Here is a 20,286-nt window from a genome sequence, read left to right on the forward strand (position 1 = left end):
AAAAAAAAAGATTTATTTATTTGAAAGGAAGAGTTACAGAGAGAGAGGGAGAGACAGAGATCTTCCATCCACTGGGTCAGTCCCCAAATGGCCGCGATGGCTGGGGCTGAACCAAGCTGAAGCCAAGAGCCAGGAGCTTCATCTGGGTCTCCCACATGGGTGCTAATGCCGTCCCAGGTGCATTAGCAGGGAGTTAGATCAGAAGTGGAGCAGCTGGGACTCGAACCTGTGACCATACGTGATGCTGGTGTGGCAGGCAGTGGCCTAATCTGCTGTGCCACAACACTGGCCCCGATTTAAGTCTTTATAGTAGAATATTTAATTCACTTGTATTTATTGTTGCTATGTTTTCTTTTTCTATTTTTTTTTTTTTTTTGTTAAGATTTATTTATTTGAAAGGCAGAGAAGGAGGGAGGGAGGGAGAGGTCTTCCATCCACTGGTTTACTCCCTAGATGGCCACAATGGCCGGAGCTGCGCCAATCTGAAGCCAGGAGCATCTTCCTGGTCTCTCATGTGGGTGCAGGGACCCAAGGCCTTGGGACATCTTGTACTGGTTTCCCAGGCTGTAGCAGAGAACTGGATTGGAAGTAGAGCCGCCGGGGCTCAAACTGGCACCTATATGTGATGCCAGCGCTGCAGGTGGCAGCTTTATCTGCTGCACCACAGCAGTGGCCCTACTGTTTCATTAAGAATGATTTAGATTTATTTATTTGAAAAGCAGAGAGACAGAGGTCTTCTTTCTGTCCTCTGGTTTACTCCTCAAATGGCCACAATAGCCAGATCTGGGCCATGCTGAAACCAGGGGCCAGGAACTCCAACCTGGTCTGTCATGTGGTGACAAGGGCCTAAGTACTTGGGCCATCTTCTGCTGCTTTCCCAGGCACATTAGCAAGAAGCTGGATTGGAAGTGGAGCAGCCTGGATCAAACTGGCATTCGGATATGCCAGTATTGAGTTAACTTGATGTGCACAAGCCCCTTCCATATAGAATAAATAATAATAATAGTATACATTTATCAAATTCAACATAATGTTTGGTACGTGTATACATTGTGGAATAATTAAGTCAAGCTAGTTAACATACTCATTAGCTCACATTTTTTTTTTCTTTTTAAAGATTAATTTATTTGAAAGCGTTACACAGAGAGAAGGAGTGGCAGAGAGGGAGAGGGAGAGGAAGAGGAAGGGAGAGAGGGAGGGAGGGAGGGAGGGAGGGAGAGGTCTTCCATCCACTGGTTCACTCCCCAGTCGGCTGCAATGGCTGGAGCTATGCCGATCTGAAGCCAGGAGCTGGAAGCATCGTCCAGGGGCCTAAGGGCTTGGGCCATCTTCTACTGCTTTCCCAGGCCATAGCAGAGAGCTGGATCAGAAGTGGAGCAGCCGGCTCTTGAACCGGCACCCATATGGGGTGCCGGCACTGCAGGTGCCGGCTTTACCCGCTACGCCACAGCGCAGGCCTCTAGCTCACATATTTTGTTTGTGTATTTTTAAGCCCTATAAGAAATTGTTTTGAGGGCAGGCATTTGGCCTTAAGAGTTAAGATGCTGAGTTCAGATGCTTACATCCCATGACTGAGTGCCTGGGTTTGAGTCTCAGCTTCACTCTTGATTCCAGCTTCCAGTTAATTTGCACTCTGTGAGGCAACAGGTGATAGTTTAGGTAGTTGAGTATCTTTGGGAGACCTGGATTGAGTTCCTGGCTCTTGACTATCCCCTATTTCCATAGCCCTGCTGTTATAGGCATTTGGGAACTGAACCAGCTGATAGAATCTCTTACTCTGCCTCCATCTCCTGCCCCATGTGTGTGTCTCTCTCTGCCTCTTAAATAAAAAGTTGAAAAAATTATTTTATATAATCACTATCCATATATGCATAGGTATATGCTGGCATCACAGGTGGCAGCTTTACTTGCTATGCCACAATACTGGCCCCAATAATTTACCTTTTTAAGAGTTCCCAGTGGTATTTTTTCCAATGCAAACATTTTTATTTTGAAAGGCAAAGACAGGGAAAGACAGAAAAAGAGCTGCTGGTTACTCCCCAAATGCTCACAATGGCCAGGGCTGGGCCTGGGTCAAGTGAGGAGCCAGGAATACAATCCAGTTATCCCACATGAATGGCAGGAAATCAATTGCTTCCACTCAGGGTCTGTATTAGGAAGAAGCTGGAGTCAGAAGCCAGAACTGGGAATTAAACACAGGTACTCTGATGGGGGATGCGGGTATCTTAACCACCAGGCTGAACACCAGCCCAGTACTCTCATTTTTTTGTTCAACTGAAAGTGTCTCTATTTTGCCTTCATCTTTTTAAAGAAAAAATTTAGGTATTTGAAAGGCAAAGTAACTTGGAGAGAGATAAGGAGATCTTCCATCTGCTGATTCATTTTCCAGTGACTACAGTAGCCCAGAATGGGCCAGGCTGAAGCCAGGAGCTTCATCTGGGTTTCATATGTGAGTGGCAGGGGCCCAGGATCTTGGACCATCTTGTACTGCCTTCCCAGGCACGTTGGCAGGGAGTTGGATCAGAAGACAAACAGGCCGGCGCCGCGGCTCACTAGGCTAATCCTCTGCCTTACGGCGCCGGCACACCGGGTTCTAGTCCCGGTCGGGGCGCTGGATTCTTTCCCGGTTGCCCCTCTTCCAGGCCAGCTCTCTGCTGTGGCCTGAGAAGGCAGTGGAGGATGGCCCAAGTACTTGGGCCCTGCACCGCATGGGAGACCAGGATAAGTACCTGGCTCCTGCCATTGGATCAGCACGGTGTGGCGGCCGCAGCACACCGGCCGCGGTGGCCATTGGAGGGTGAACCAACGGCAAAAGGAAGACCTTTCTCTCTGTCTCTCTCTCTCACTGTCCACTCTGCCTGTCAAAAAAAAAAAAAAAAAAAAAAACAACAGCTGGGACTTTAATTGGTACCCATATGGGATGCTGGTTTTTGAACTAGCAGCTTAACATGCTGCGCCACCATGCTGGCCCCCAGTTTAATTCTCAGTTGAAATATTTACTCTTTTTATATTTTTCTTATTTTTGAATCATCATTATTTATAAGTCTTAACATCAATGCCTAGATCATCTAAGCGTCTGTTTCTAGTGTCCGCTTTTTTTTTTTTTTTTTGATTTTTAGTTATGTGAATGCTAGGTTTCATGAATAAAATAAGGTTCTGGTGATGCTATTCTTTTTCAGAGAGGAAACTGACCTTTTGCTAGGCAGAGAGAATGGATACTGATCCCATAATGCTGTTAGGGACAGAATTGACAGTTGAGAGTGCTTTGCAAGTTTCCTAAGGCTTTTTTTCCTCTGGTTTGGCCTTACCACTAGCAAATACTCATGCACAGCTTCTGACTGATCTTTTGGTGAGTTCACAGGAATCCCTGCACCCAGGGGATTTTAGACTGTAATCTTTGTCACCTGAGGATGGTTGAGATGGTTGAAAATTTCACTTTTGACTTTCAGAGACTTTCCATTTTGTTTTGAAGCCCTCTGTGTATAGTTGCTGAATTTGTTAAGCATTTTTGGGAGAAAACTAGCCTTTTGTCAGGTCCTGGCCTTTGACTTGTCTTTCAGTGGAATCTTGGGCTTATAAAGGTTTCATGATTCTTCTGCCTCAGCAAAATTTGGATTCTGAGCCTTTTGCCCTAGAATCAGCAAATGTACTTGGGAAAAAGCTGCTGCAGAATGTTACCTCATTTCTCTACAGTTTCTTTTTTCCAGAATATAAACTCCTCTAATTTTAGGTGCTTGGGCAGCTTTCTGATGCCTTCAGACTTTTACTTCTAAAATGTGTCTCGTTTCCCTACTTCGCAGTAGGAATGTTGGTCTGCCACTGGCTACTCTTTATCAGATTCAGAAAAGGGAGTCAGTCTCCCACTTGAAATGAGGTCATGAGAAGTCATAATTGTAGTGTTTTCTTTTTAACAGTGGTTCTCAGAGGTGGTTCCCAGCCGCATTACCTAAGGACTTGTTAAATTCAAATTCTCAGACTCTACCCAAGACATAATGAATCTGAAACTCTGAGGTGGGACTCAGTACTGTTTTAATAAGTCCTCCGGTGGCATTGATGCATTCCAGTGCTCTGTAAGTTAGTTGCTTTGCTGTTTAATTCTTCTTCCCTACCGTCCCTGGACTCTGGAGAGTGTATAAGGGACAGAAGTGAAAGAGCAGTGTGTGTCTTTGAAGGCACTTCAAAGATTCAGAGGATTAATTTTCTGAACAGGTCGTTTTATACATTTAGAAAGTGGAGTACCCACTCTGTTCCTGACACTGTGCTTTAGTGCCTAGGAACATGGGATGGCATGTAGTGAGTAACTGTGATAGTTAAATGTTATAATAGCTGTATTTATTTATTTATTTATTTATTTTTTTATCTTTTATTTAATGAATATAAATTTCCAAAGTACGACTCATGGGTTACAATGGCTTCCCCCCCCATACCGTCCCTCCCACCAACAACCCTCCCCTTTCCCACTCCCTCTCCCCTTCCATTCACATCAAGATTCATTTTCGATTATCTTAATATACAGAAGATCAGCTTAGTATACCTTAAGTAAGTATTTCAACAGTTTGCTCCCACACAGAAACATAAAGTGAAAAATAATAGATGATTTTTTTTAAATGATGATGAAATCAGATCAGACCTATTGTCATGTTTAATCCCAGTGAGAGTCAAGTTGGGAATTGAAAATTTCTTTCTTTCTTTCTTTTTTTTTTTTTTTTACAGAAGATCAGTTTAGTGTACATTAAGTAAAGATTTCAGTCGTTTGCACCCCCATAGAAACACAAAGTGAAATATACTGTTTGAGTACTCGTTATAGCATTAAGCCTCAGTGTACAGCACGTTAAGGACCGAGATCCTACATGAGGAGTAAGTGCACAGTGACTCCTGTTGTTGACTTTACAAATTGACACTCCTGTTTATGGCATCAGTAATCTCCCTATGCACCAGTTATGAGTTTCCAAGGCTATGGAAGCCCCTTGAGTTCTCCGACTCTTATCTTGTTTAGACAAGGTCATAGTCAAAGTGGAGGTTCTCTCCTCCCTTCAGAGAAAGGCACCTCCCTCTTTGAAGACCTGTTCTTTCCACTGGGATCTCACTCACAGAGATCTTTTTGCCAGAGTGTCTTGGCTTTCCATGCCTGAAATACTCTCATGGGCTTTTCAGCCAGATCCGAGTGCCTTTAGGGCTGATTCTGAGGCCAGAGTATAATAGCTGTATTTATAGAATGTTGTGGGAACCAGAGAGAATTAGTTTGTCAATGGGGGAATGTGGAGTTAGTGGAGTAACTAACTAGCAGCTCTTTTTCTGTCTAATGTTATTTGAAGGTGGACAAGCGTTGTGCTCCTGTGTGCTCATAAACAAAGTGGCCGTTTATTAGTTTATTATCTAAGGGAGTTCACTTTTAAGGATCAAAGGATGTGCTCTTATGCCAGGACAAGAGGCATAAACTAGGACTGTTACTGTGCTGTTTGTAAAAAATAAGCAATATTGTGAACCCGCAGTTCTAAGTCAACTTGTGGAAAATTTGCTTCTTTTTATTATTTATAGAGTTTACAATTCTTTTTGGGTGGTACATTTTCCTGAGGTGCTGTAACAATCACAAACTGGGTGGCTTAAAACAACTGAAATTTGTTCTTAATTCTAGAGGCTGAGTCCTCAAATTTAGGGCTCAGCAGGGCCATGCTTCCTGTGAAGGCTCTGTAGGAGATGGCTGCTGGCAATTCTTGGAATTTCTTGGCTTGCAGCAGTATCACTCCCATCTCTGCCTTGATGGGCGCAGAGCCTTCTTCCCTCCGTGTGTCTCCTGTCCTTATTTGAGAGGCAGAGTTATAGACAGAGAAAGGGAATGTAGAGAGAAAGGTCTTTCATCTGCTGGTTCACTCCCCAAATGGCTGCAAGTTGATCCTAAGCAAGGAGTCAGGAGCTTCTTTTGGGTCTCCCACGTGGGACCATCTTCTGCTTTTCCAAGACCATAAGCAGAGAGCTGGACATGAACCATATGGGATGCTGGCGCTGCAAGCAGAGGGTTAGTCTACTACACCACAGTGCTGGCTGTCATCCTGACCTTCTGATAAGGACACCAGTTACTAGATTTAGGTCCCACTCTAACTCATCATAACTGCACCTGCAAAGACCATTTCTAAGTAAGCTCTCCTTCACAGGTATTAGGACTTCAGCCCATCTTTTCGGAGAGACACAATTCAACTCCTAACAGATGGGATAGTTTTCCCACCCTTTGAAAGTTTCTGCATTTTAGTTAGCTTAAGTTTTCATCTGTAACATTTAAGGAATATTAATTTTGTTGAAACTGCTGGTTCATAGAGTGATTTATCTCATTTTGGGGATATATTTAATATACAGAAAAGGGAAAAAGACCTTTAATTGTAGAAACCATGTTATATATTACAATTTATTGCTATTTTAGGTGGAATTAAAAGAAATAATTTTTCGTCAGTTACTTACAAAATACAGTGGCCATTTAGGGAATTGGCTGCCTCCTTGGAAGAGAGCGCAGAGAATGGTAGAAAGTAGACATTGGCCTGGGGAATGGCATGCTCAGATTAGAGTCATAGTTTTGGTTAACAGAAGAGGGTATGATTTAGGACAATAGGACATTGTTGTCTAGAACTCATTTCTTAAGAATGCTGCTTGCCTGGCTGTGCTCATTCCAGCAACAATAAACTGCATTATATTCCCGGGGTTGATTATCATTAGGAGTTATTTGGGCAGGCTGGTGTTTACTTTGTTGTTCTAATATTGAAACTTTGACATTGATTCTCTGTGACATTCACATTGCTGTTAAAAGAAATGTATTTAATGATATGAAAGTTGGAGAAGTTTGCATATAGATTTGATGTGCTGTATTTGGCTAAAATTATGGTATCTTTATACATGTAAAGTGAAGATGAAAAGACATATAAAAAGAGCACTGATAAATCACAAGAAATAATATTAATGATGGAGAAATGAGCAAAGAATATAAGACATTAATTTCTTTTATTTTTTTAAAGATTTATTTATTTATTTGAAAGTCAGAGTTACACAGAGAAGGAAAGGCAGAAAGAGAGAGTTCTTCCATCTGCTGTTTCACTCCCCAGTTGGCTGGAGCTGAGCCAATCTGAAGCCAGGAGCCTCTTACAGGTCTCCTATGTGGGTGTAGGGGCCTGAGGACTTGGGCCATCTTCTACTGCTTTCCCAGGCCATAGCAGAGAGCTGGATTGGAAGTGGAGCAGCTGGGACTCGAACCAGTGCCTATATGGGATGCCAGCACTGCAGGTGGTGGCTTTATCCACTAAGCCACAGTGCTGGCCCCAAGGCATTTCTTTTCTTTTTCTTTTTCTTTTTCTTTTTCTTTTTCTTTTTCTTTTTCTTTTTCTTTTTCTTTTTCTTTTTCTTTTTCTTTCCTTTTCCTTTTCCTTTTCCTTTTCCTTTTCCTTTTTCTTTTCTTTTCGAGGCAGAGTTAGAGACAGAAAGGTAGGTCTTCCTTTTCCATTGGTTCACCCCGCAAAGGGCCGCCACAGCTGGCACACACTGCGCTGATCAGAAGCCAGAAACCAGGTGCTTCCTCCTGGTCTCCCATGCGGGTACAGGGCCCAAGCACTTGGGCCATCCTCCACTGCCCTCCCGGGCCACAGCAGAGAGCTGGACTGAAGAGGAGCAACCGGGACAGAATCCGGCGCCCCGACCAGGACTAGAACCCGGGGTGCCGGCGCCGCAGGCGGAGGATTAGCCAAGTGAGCTGAAGCACCAGCCGAGACATTAATTTCTTTAAAGAAAACATTATCCCCAATAATACTAATAGATTATTAATGTCATTAGGAAAATACATGTTAAAACAAATGATTTATTGTTGGCCAGATTGACAGAAATTGAAGTTCATTAATGCTGTTTATGAGGTTGTGGGAAAGTAGATATATTGTTTATAATTATAATAAAATATCTTGTGCTGTTTACTTAATTTTTTTTTCATTTTATTTGCCTTCCTAATTTGGTTATAGGAGGGACTTTTTTCTTATTCTTTCTCTCTCTTTTTTTTTTTTTTGTAGATTTAAATGTCTCATTTATTTGAAAGGTGGGGAGAGGAAGATATATCTGCTGATTTGATTTCCAAATGCAAAAGCCAAGGCCAAATGCAGGCATTGGAAACATAATCTAGGTCTTCCACATGGATGACAAGAATCCAGTTACTTGAACCATCACCACTGCTGCACATGGGGCATTTTAAAAACTAGATAGACTGTTCCAGTTTTTGTGTTCCTCTTTGGTTTCCTTCCTGATTTTTCCATCTGTTCATAAGCTTAGATAACTTTCACATCTTTACAAGTTTCATAAATAGTTAATTGTAGTTCTTTTTCCTGTTTATCTTTTAAAAACTTTAACTCTTTGGGGTGGTGTTATGGCTTAGTGGGTACAGCCCATAGGAGTCCTGGGTGCTCCACTTATGATCCATTTCCCTGCTAATGGCCTGGGAAAAGCAGTGGAAGATGACCCAAGTGTTGGTGCTCCTGCCAACCAAGTGGGAAACCTGGAAGAAGCTCCTGACTTCTGGCTTTTGCCTGACCATCTGATGAGCAAACCAGTGGATGGGATATCTCTCTCTCTGTCTCTCCCTCTCTGTCTCTAATTCTGACTTTCAAATAAATCAATAAATCTTAAAAAAAAAAACCCTTTTAATAGCCCTGTAATTAATTTTAGGATTTTTGGGGTATTGGCTTGCTGACCAAATAGTTTAAAACTTTATTGAGAAACTTCCCATCTTCTTTTTCTAATATTAAATTAGGTTATGTACTATGGTATATTAATGATTCATTTTTGGGGAGTCTATCCTATAATGATAATTGAAAATTTAACTTAGAAAATGGAAATTCTAGCCTGTTATTGCTGGTGAAAAATGAAGTCATTTTGTCCAGTTCTAAAAAGTTTTGATGGATTTTTATTGTCATTTTTATTAAACTTACATTTTTCTTTAGAACACTTGCTATTTAATCTTTAATATTTTCATACTGTTGCATGGTATGTCTTACCTCTCATTCAAGCCTTATTTATATCTATTTTTATGTAGATACATAAATATTTCCTAAATATTTTTACATATGCATACTGTTGTGGATGAGATTTCTTTTTATATTTTCTAATTTGTTATTCAACTGTTATAAGTTTCATATATTTTATGTATGTATATTTACCAAGCCTTTTTTTTTTAACTCCTATAACTGGCAAAAAAAAACAAATTTAAGGAGAGAAAAACCACCTGCTAATTTTGTGTCATAACTAAGGTCAAGGGATAGTTTTTCATTTTGTTAGAATGTTTCCTATAAATCCTAGGAGAGTTTCTTAGAGAATGTCCTATGAAGATATGACCTTGAACCCAAAAATAGGAGGCAGGACCCTCAAGAGAGATAATGAGGAGTACTCAGATTTACAACTTGGTTTTTTTGGTTTTTCTGAGATGAGTCTGGTTTGCATGCAGGGCCCTAAGGAAGAACAAAAATAGCTATATGGGCTTTGTACTTCTGTGGCTTTGGTTAGGGTACCTGAGCAATATTAAATACATTCCACAAAACTCCTCCATCATTTAAGAGAGCAGTCCAGACTTGGTTACATTTCCAACACTCCAAGTAAGAGGCTGTAATCCAGTTTTGCTAGATGTACACACCTCTGGTTCAGTGAGTTGTGACTAAAGTGTGGAACCAGTCATCTCATGACTAGCTACAGTCAACCCATGGCTGCTGGCAGCATATCTTTGTGGATTAGGAGAACTGTTTCTTGATAAAAGGGAGTTTGTTGGCATATGTGCTAGGTAGAGCCCCCCAGATGCATCCATTTTAGTAACACAGACCTATACTATAGTATTGATAGCACAAAATTGATAAAAGGAAAAAATGCTTATTTATTTTTTCCCTTTGCTTAAAGAAACAAAGGGGAACCACAGGATGATAATGGTGAGAAAAAATAGCTCAGACTCTAAAATAGGTTGATGGAACCAAGTACTTAATGTACTAAATATAGGCTTAGTGATGCCTCTGCCACTTGGTACCATTTTGATCAAGTAAGTCATAACTTCTCAGTCTCTGTTTCTTCAACTGTAATATAATAGAATAAAATGGGTGCTTTTTAATGTTTCTTCAGCTTAATATTATCAGACTCCCACTTTTCTGACTTCCTAATCTTATTTTTCCTTTTTTTCTTAAATAAACATCTTTTCTTTTTTTAAAAGATTTATTCATTTATTTGAAAGTCAGAGTTTCGTCTTCTAGTTCACTTCCCAGATGCTGCAATGGCTGGGCCTAGCCAGGCTGAAGCCAGGAGCCAGGAGCTGCTTCTGGTCTCCTGCATGGGTTCAGGGGCCCAAACACTTGGGCCATCTTCTGCTTTTCTCAGGCCATTAGCAGGGAACTGGATTGGAAGTGGATAAACCAGGACTCAAACTGGTGTCCATATAGGATACTGGCTTTGCAGGTGGTGGCTTTACCTTCTACGCTACAGTGCCTGCCCTTCTCTTAAATGTTTTTTTTTAATTATTTATTTGAAAGAGTTAGAGAAGGAGAGAGATAGAGATCTATTTGGTTCACTCCCCAAAGAGAGAGCATGATCTATTTGGTTCACTCCCCCAGTGGCTGCAACAGCCAGGGCTGGGCCAACCCATAGCCAGGAGCTTCATCTGGGTCTCCCATGTGCCTACAGGAGCTCAAAGACTTGGGCCATCTTCTTCTCTTTCCCAGGCACATTAGCAGGGAGCTGGATCAGAAGTGGAGCATCTAGGACTGAAGCTGGTACCCATATGGGATGTGGACGTTGCATGCAGTAGCTTAACCCACTGCACCGGAATGTCAGCCCCTTAGTTTTCTTTGTACCCTAACCTCATTAACTGTTTATTATGTGCCCAGTATGTTAGAAACATCCTGTCCCTCCCTACCCAAATGGCATTCCAATATATGGATGCATCTCAGTTTCTTTATTAATGTATCTAGTGAAGGACATTTTGGTTGTTTCTTGTTTGGTGATCATGAATAATGCTGCTATAAACATTTGTACAGAGAATTTTGAGTAAACATCAGTTTTTATTTCCCTAGAGGAAACACCCAGAAGTGTGCTTCTTGGGTCATATGAAAAATACATGTTTAGTGACTGGCATTGTGGCTCAGTAGGCTAATCCTTTGCCTGTGGCACTGGCATCCCATATGGGTGCTGGTTCTAGTCCCAGTTGCTCCTTTTCCAATCCAGCTCCCTGCTGTGGTCTGGAAGATGGCCTAGATGCTTGGGCCCCTGCACCTACATGGGAGGCTTCGGATTTGGGGAGTGAACCAGTGGATGGAAGACCTTTCTCTGTCTCTCCCTCTCACTGTCTGTAACTCTCTCTCTCAAATAAATAAATAAAATCTTTTTTTAAAAGTACATTTAATTTCCTAAGAAGCTGTTATGTTTCTGTAGCAACTATATACTATTTTGCATTGCACTAAAATTGAGATTTCTAGCTGTTCTGCATCCTTGCCACCACTTAGCATCATCATCTTTTTGTTTTTCAGCCATTTTAATGGGTGTGAGTGATATTTTGTGGTGGTTTTTATTTGTGTTTCTTTAATGACTAATGATTTTAAACAAGTTTTCATGTGCTTATTTGTCACACATATTGCCAAGAACCGTGAAAGAGCTGAGTTTTTGTGTTTTTTTTTGTTTGTTTGTTTGTTTGTTTTTAGATTTTATTTATTTATTTGAAAGGCAGAATTACAGAGAGAGAGACAGAGAGGAAGATCTTCATCTGCTGGTTCACTCCCCAAATGGCCGCAATGGCTGGAGCTGGGCCAATCTGAAGCCAGGAGACAGGAGCTTTTGGTACTTGGGCTATTCACTGCTGCATTTCCAGGCACATCAGCAGGGACATGGATCAGAAATGGAGCAACTGGGATTTAAACTGGCAACTATATGGGATGTCAGTGCTGTAGGCGGCCTTACCTACTGTGCCACAGCACTGGTCCCAGGATCTGAGTTTTTACACAACTTAGAAGCAGGAAGTTTTCTTGCCAGTTTCTTGGATGATGGCAGAAGACGGATTCCTAAATTGGAGACAAAAGCTTTTTGTGCATATGGACTGACTTTACTCTGCAACATCATAGGGACAGTGTCACAGCTAAGGAATTCAAACTTCAGGAACCTAAATCTCATAATGGATGCCAGACAAAACTGCCAGACCTTTGATGTGGAGGGAGACATTATATTTATTGCACTAGATATCAAACTGTTCCCTTCTCTGGAAGGGGATGCCATCTTCATCATATAGGGATGTTTGATATGCAAGCATCCTTGAAGAAACAATTGGTAGTGATGATTTCTCTTACAGAAATGTGAGACACCAGTGTGTGTGTGTGTGTGTGTATTTAAAGATTTTATTTATTTGAGAGGCGGAGCCACAGACAGATACTGGTGAGACAGAGAGAGAGGTCTTCCATTGGCTGGTTCAGTCCCCAAATGGCTACAGTCGCAGGAACTAGGCTGATCAGAACCTGGAAACCAGGAGCTTCCTCCTGGTCTCCCACGAAGGTGTAGGGGTCCAAGCACTTGGGCCATCTGCCACTGCTTTCCCAGGCCATAAGCAGTGAGCTGGATCAGAAGAAGAGCAGCCAGGACTTGAACTGGCATATAGATGCCGGCACCACAGGTAGAGGCTTAGCCTACTACGCCATAGTGCCATCTGCTCCTCCCCTCCCCCCTTTAAAATATGTATTTGAAAGGCAGAGGGAAAGACAGAGAGGGACATTTTCTATCCATTGGTTTACTCTTCCAAATACCTGCAACAACCAGGGCTGGGCCAGTCTGAAGCCAAGAGCTGAGAACTCCATCTAGATCTCCCATATGGGTGGCAGCAACCCAGATACTTGGGCCATCATCTGCTGCCTCCTAGGCACATTAGCAGAAAGGTGAAGCAGAAGCAGGACTCAATCCCAGGCATTCTGATATAGGATGTGGGTGTCCCAAGCTGCACTCTATCACCCACCCTCAATATGTATATCTGCTTTGGTAAAGTGTCTATTCAAGTCTTTTGCCCATTGTTTTTAGAAAACTTGTATTTAATAAATATAAATTTCAAAAGTACAATTTTTGGATTATAGTGGCTTCCCCCCCATAACCACCCTCCCACCCACAAACCATCCCATCTTTGACTCCCTCTCCCAGCCCATTCTTCATTAAGATTTATTTTTAATTATACACAGAAGATCAACTAAGTACATACTAAGTAAAGATTTCAACAGTTTGCACCCACACAGACACACAAAGTATAAAGTACTGTTTGAAGACTATTTTTACCCTTAATTCTCATAGAACAGACGTCCTACATGGGGAGTAAGTGCACAGTGACTCCCGTTGTTGATTTAATAATTGACACTCTTATTTATGACATTAGTAATCACCTGAGGCTCTTGTCATGCACTGCCAAGGCTATGCAAGCCTCTTGAGTTCACAAACTCTGACCTTATTTGGACAAGGCCCTAATCAAAGTGGAAGTTCTCTCCACCCTTCAGAGAAAGGTACCTCCTTCTTTGATGGCCCATTCTTTCCACTGGGATCTCACAGAAATCTTTAATTTAGGTCATTTTTTGCCACAATATCTTGGCTTTCCATGCCTGAAATGCTTTCATGAGCTTTTTAGCCAGATCTGAATGCCTTAAATTTTGCCCATTTTTTAATTGAGTTGTTGTTTTTTTTTTTAAACCATTAAATCTTTAGTACCGAAAAGCATCAGATCCATGCATGCACAGCCTAAGGTTAAGCCCAGAAATTGCTTTCTTGATTTCTCCTTAATTTTATGTTCCCCAGAGGTCAACTTTTCTTTCTGTAATCAAAAAACAGATTTAATTACCCAACTCTGCCATGAATGCGCATTTGGGGCCAAGCTGTGGGAACGTAGACAGAACAATAGTGCTCTTTACTCTGAATTTAGCTCCTGAAGTCTCTTTCCAGCCATGGCTACAGATGCATTGCACATACTGCTAGGCCTCTGAGAAAAAGACAGTAAAATGGAAGGATCTTTGTATTCTGAATATTAGGAGTTCCCTTTATCAGGCCTTCAGCCAGAACCAGGACAGCTGTTTCTGTGTCCCTGTGCCCATTTATGGGTTGGCCTGGTGGTGATAGAGGGTTTGATGATACTTAAAATTCTTCTTCCACCCAGGCCACTACCACCAAAGATGGCAGGCCTGAAGGTGGTGGTTGTGTACTGTAAGGACATCAACATTTCTAGCAATTTCTACAGAAATAAACTGAAGTACTTGGCCTTCCTGTACAAGCAGATGAACACCAAGCACCATCATGACCACTTCCAGCCCTCAGCTGCATTTTTTGGCTATGTCAGGTTTGTTGCCCCACAAGAAAGACGAAGCACAGCCGGGCTGCTGGGGACTGCTTCAAGGCGTTGGATGGGATCCTGCTACCCTCTGACAAGGAAAAGTAGTTGTTGGTTCCTGGGGTGCTCAAGGTTGTGCATCTGAAGCCTATGAGAAAGTTTGCCTGGAGCCAGTGCTATGACATAGTAGGTTAAGCCTTCACTGGCACCCCATATGGGCGCTTGTCCCTATCCTGGCTGCTCCTCTTCTGATCCAGCCCTCTGCTTATGGCCTGGGAAAGTAGTGGAGGATGGCCTGAGTGCTTGGACCCCTGTACCCACATGGGAGACCCCGAGGAAGCCCCTGGCTCAGATCGGCCCAGCTGCGGCCATTTGGGAAGTGAACCAGTGAATAGAAGACCTCTCTCAGCTGTGTCTCTCCCTCTCTTTGTAACTCTGCCTCTCAAGTAAATTAATAATATCTTTAATAAAAATTGCCTACTTGAGATGCCTGGCTCATGAGGTTGGCTGGAAGTATCAGGCAGTGACAGCCACGCTGGGGGAAAAGAGGAAGGAGAAGGTCAAGGTCCGTTACCGGAAGAAAAAGCAGTTCATGAGGCCACAGAAATAGGCTGAAAAGAATGTGGAGAAGAACATTAACAAGTTCACAGAGGTCCTCAAAAACCATGGACTCATGGTCTGAGCCCGATAAAGACTGTATTTCTCTAAAAGAAAAAAAAGTATTCTCCAATTCTCCCTTTTGCTTTTGAGAATTCTCAAAAGTAGTGGTTGATGCATGTTGTCCATTTATAGCTGGATGAAGTCTATCTAAGTGCAGCTGCTGATGTCTCTGCTCAGTTTTTTCCCTTTGTTTTATTTTGTGCTCTGCTCAGTTTTTTCCCTTTGTTTTATTTTGTGCCCGGCTTCCTTCTAGGGGTCACCCTTGAATCTGCATACCTTCCTGCTGGGAGATTGAGGCTGTGCTCAAACCTCTCTAGCTAGTTAGGCTCCACTCTCATTAGCTGAGACTGCACAGAGGTGACTTGAGAGAGCTGTGCCAAAACAAAGACCTTGGGGCCTGAAGTGTGAATGCATTCCTTGGACCACACATGGATCCATCAGCAGAGAGTGAAAGTTTGTCCGTCTTTATAGCTGCTTTTGTAGCAGAGGAGTTATTGTCCTCACTTTATCGAGCTGGAAAACAAATGCTGTATGAAATCCTGACTTAAAATAGTGATCTTACTGTGATTTCCCCTTTTTAGGAGCTTTCAGTGCTGCTTCAAACCCAGACTCTATAGTTTGAAGTTTTAAAAAGCTATAGTAATAACTTCACACTTATTTATACCACATCATTCAAGTTCTACATTTGCTTTCCTGTCTCTGAGCTTTTGTAAAAGATGTTCTTCCTGTCCTGAATGTTTTCTCTGTTATTTTTCCAAGATGCTTTATGGTTGATTTAACTCCATGTTGTTTTTAAAGAAGTATTATGAGAGGCAGGGAGGAAAGAGAGAAATAGAGAGTTGGAATTGGCACTCTTTGGTTCACAGTGCAAATGCTCATGAGAGGGCTGGGCTAAATCCGAAGCCAAGAAATAGGAATGTAATTCAGGTATCCCACATGAAGTGGCAAGAATTCAATTACATGAGCCCATCACTGCTGCCTCTCAGGGTCTGCAGTAATGGAAAACTGGAGTCAGGAGCCAGAGCTGGACATGGAATCCAAGTACTCTGATGTTGGATACACACATCTTAATTCCTAGGCCAAACTCCTACCCTCAAGGGGCATTTTTTTTTTTTTTTTTTTTTTTGACAGGCAGAGTGGACAGTGAGAGAGAGAGACAGAGAGAGAAAGGTCTTCCTTTTGCCGCTGGTTCACCCTCCAATGGCCGCCGCTGCAGCCGGCGCACCGCGCTGATCCTGGCAGGAGCCAGGAGCCAGGTGCTTTTCCTGGTCTCCCATGGGGTGCAGGGCCCAAGCACCTGGGCCATCCTCCACTGCACTCCCTGGCCATAGCAGAGAGCTGGCCTGGAAGAGGGGCAACCGGGACAGAATCCGGCGCCCCAACCGGGACTAGAACCCGGTGTGCCGGCGCCGCAAGGTGGAGGATTAGCCTATTGAGCCACGGCGCCGGCTTCAAGGGGCATTTAATTAACGGTCTACCACCTCTTCCAAGTGGTCTTTCCATGCTCTCCAAATTAGAATCACATTTTCTCCTCCCCCACAGTTTAGCACTTCTCTTTTTCTGCATTTTTCAGTCTTCCTGTGCTTCTGGTTATGAGCTTCCTGAAGGCAAGGACATGCTGTATAAGTTGCATCACCAGTGACGTCTAGTTCAATTCTGTGCACACGATTGGCTCTTAGTGAAATGTTTGAGTTGAATTAATGGTGGGGATCTGCATGATGTGGGCTTAATTTTGTTCTTACCTATGAGTTTCTTGAGTGTACGCTGTAGAGTGCCACTTTTTTTTCTGTGTTTATTTGGCAGTTTATGTGAAGAAGAATGGGTACTGCGGCTGGTGCTGTGGCATAGTAGGCTTAGCCTCTGCCTGCAGCTCTGGCATCCCATATGGGTGCCAGTTTGTGTCCCAGCTCCTCCTCTTCCCATCCAGCTCTCTGCTAATGGCCTGAGAAAGCAGTAGCAGATGGCCCAAGTGCTTGGATTCCTGTGCCTTAATGGGAAACCTGGAGGAGGCTCCTGGCTCCTGGCTTTGGATCGACCTGGCTCTGGCTGTTGTGGCCATTTGGGAAGTGAATGAGTGGACGGAGACCTTTCTCTCTGTCTCTTCTTCTCTCTGTTTATAACTCTACCTCTCAAATAAAATCATTAAAAAAAATAGAATGGGTACCATGTGATTTCAATTTGAATGGAAATTGTTTGGTAGCTATTTACCACATGACCATTTGTTATGAATAAGCAAATTTAAATATGATATAGTAGACAAGAAAGGTTATTTTGGAATTTGTTAAGATATTATTTCTAATTTTAAGTCTAATGCATGTAGCCCCAGATAAGTACCTGACATCGTCAAGCCTTGTTTACTTGTTAGATATGAATTCCTTTGTTTTGATGAGTAGATTTTATATTTTGTAAATACTTGACACAAGCTGGTTTTCTATAATTGTCTATCTGTGTATGTCAAAATCAATTTTATCTATTTCTGTGTATCAGCAGAGGGAAAGAGCACCCCCTTTTAAAGGAAACACCTGTCACATGGTAGCAGCAAGAATAAAATATATTGATCAAGAAAATCAGCTTAACATTAGTAAGAGCCAATTGATTGCCACAGAGGAAGACTAATTTGTCACATTTACCTGAAATGTAGAGTTAGCTTTGCAGAAAATCCAAATATTTCTCTGATGGTCTAATAAGGACAGTTACAGATAAAAATTTCTAATTTCATAGTCAACTCTCAAGACACATATTTGGTTTTTCCTTATCCAAACAACTTTCTAACTCTATAACCTTGCAGAAGCCCTTAAATTGATATCAAATCTTAAAGGGAAGATTATTCACTGTCTAGATGGAGGCTGAGTACAAATCAGCACACTCTCCATCTGCAGCCCTGAGCACATAGCGAGTTCAGTGAATCTATCACTGTACTTCTAATGTAAGCAGGAGGAACACAAACACAGAAGCAGTTTGAAGAGATGGGTCTTAGAGTGAGCTTTGAAGAGAATCATCTTTAAAAAAGCAGAAGGAAAAAATTCTAATTCTAAGCCTAAGCATGTACGTGATTGGTTTGTTTGGCTTTAAGATGCAATGACTTCGAACAGCCGTTGTCTTGACTGTTGAGGAACAGTTTTTTTTTTTTTTAATACTATTTGTTGAACTCTTTATTTAGTATAGGTTAGTCATATGTGTATAATGTTAACTGAAAATAGATCTTAGTAAAACGTAAGAATGAGAGTAGGAGAGGGAGGAAGAGGGGTGGGAGTGTGGGTGAGAGGGTGGGTATGGTAGGAAGAATCACTATGTTCTTAAAGTTGTACTTATGAAATGCAGGAAAATTTGTATACCTTAAATAAAAGGTTTCTGAGGGGTGGGGGAAAGGAAGATTATGGTATGATTGAAATTTGTGTTCAGGAATGTGAGTTTGGGCAGGAAGGATGGAGACAATGAAATATAAAAATTTTGGAATTTTTTTAAAGATTTATTTATTTTATTTGAAAGTCAGTTATACAGAGAGAAAGAGAGGCAGAAAGAGAGAAAGAGGTCTTCCATCGACTGGTTCACTCCTCAATTGGCTGCAATGGCTGGAGCTGCGCCAATCTGAAGCCAGGAGCCCAGGAGCTTCTTCCGGGTCTTCCACGTGGGTGCAGGGGCCCAAGGACTTGGGCCATCTTCTACTGCTTTCCCAGGCCATAGCAGAGAACTGAATCAGGAGCGGAGCAGCCAGGACTCGAACCAGCGCCCATATGGGATGCCGGCACTGCAGGCGGCTTTAACTGATATGCCACAGTGCCAGCCTCAAATTTTGCAATCTTAACCTAGCTTTGAATCTCTTTTCTGATATTTGTTTTTAGTAAAGTTTACATACTTTTGGAAATTCCTCTGAACTTGTTTTCTCATCTAATAAAGTGGGGAATAACACCTACCTTGTTTCTGTGAGAATTAAAGTAGCTGTCACAATATTGGGCCTGTAATGAGTGGTGGCAGGTAGTAGGCTTCATTAATTTGCCTTACATTGCTGAGAGCCTTGAATGCCTTGCCAAGCAGTTAATATTCTGTTCTGAAGCTTTAATTATACTCATTTTCATAGTAAATGTTGAATTATTTTAGTCGATGCAGTGTGTTCACTTTCTTATCATTGAAATGTTGTCTTTTGTACAAACTATACTAAGAATACTGTGACGATTGTAACAAGATTGTACTTTGTTCCTCAGAATAAAAAGGTAGACATACTTTTGGGAGCAGCCAAGAAGGACATTAGTCATTTCTTTTAAAACAAAAATAATTGAAATGTTTTGTTTTTGTTGTAAAAAACCACACAATTAAAAGTTTACTTTTTATCCATATTTCAGTGTATAGTATAGTAGTTTTAATATGGTGCAACTGAGCTCTATAACTTTTTTATCTAGCAAAACTGAAACTCAGTACCTACTGAACAGTGAATCCCCTCTGCCTCTCACCCCAGTCCCTGGTACCCATCATTCTACTACTTCAGATTTCGTAAAAGTGGGATCACGAAATACTTTTTTTTTTTTTAACAGCTTCTTAAATTTATTTTATTTAAAAGGCAGAGAAATACTAATTCACTCTGAAAAGACAGCAACAGTCAAAGCTGGGCCAGGCCAAAGCCAGGAGCTGAGAACTCAGTTTGGGTCTCCCATGAGGTGACAAGAACCCAAGTTCTTAAACTATCACCTGCCTCCCAAGGTACCCACTGGCAGTGGAAACAGAGCTGGGACTGAAACCCCAACACTTGCATAAGGGATGTGAGCATCCCAACCTGTTACTTAATTGAGAAGCTGGACATCTGCCACAGGTGTTCATCTTTTTGTGACTTGATTTGCTTTACTCAAAAATTGATCTTTTCACTTTTGTTAGCCCTTTGTATGTCTTTGGGGTATTGTCTATTCCAGTTCTTTGTCCGTTTTTTAATCTGATATTTTGGTTTTTGTTGTGGCGGTATAGTTGTAGAAGTTTCTTATGTGTTATAAATATTAAGTCCTAGTAAGATATCTGGTTTGCAAATATTCCCTTTCATTCCCTGGGTTGCATTTCACTCTGTTGGTTATCTCTTTTGCTGTGCAGGAGTTTTTAGTTTGATGTGGTTCCTTTGTTTTCTTTTGTTGCCTATGCTTTTGATTTCATATTCAAATTCAATGCCCAGAAGCTTTTCCCTTATGTTTTCTTCTAGGAGGTTTTTGTTGTTTGTTTTTGGTCTTATGTTTAGATTTTTAATCTGGTATTATTTTTTTGTAAGATGTTCTATGTTTTTTGAGCAGTGATTAAGAAGTCTTTATTAAAGAGAGTCT

General features: G+C 41.7%; 1 protein-coding gene across 6 annotated transcripts in view; it reads left to right on the top strand.

Annotated features, from left to right (window-relative positions):
* The window catches only part of RABGEF1 (RAB guanine nucleotide exchange factor 1), a 69,620-nt gene that overhangs the window by 9,739 nt on the left and 39,595 nt on the right, over positions 1–20,286 (top strand). The gene's annotated exons all lie outside the window — the stretch shown is intronic.

Source organism: Oryctolagus cuniculus, chromosome 19 (genome assembly GCF_051225735.1).
Source record: "Oryctolagus cuniculus isolate XC-2025 breed Fujian yellow rabbit chromosome 19, ASM5122573v1, whole genome shotgun sequence".
Taxonomy (NCBI): Eukaryota; Metazoa; Chordata; class Mammalia; order Lagomorpha; family Leporidae; genus Oryctolagus; species Oryctolagus cuniculus.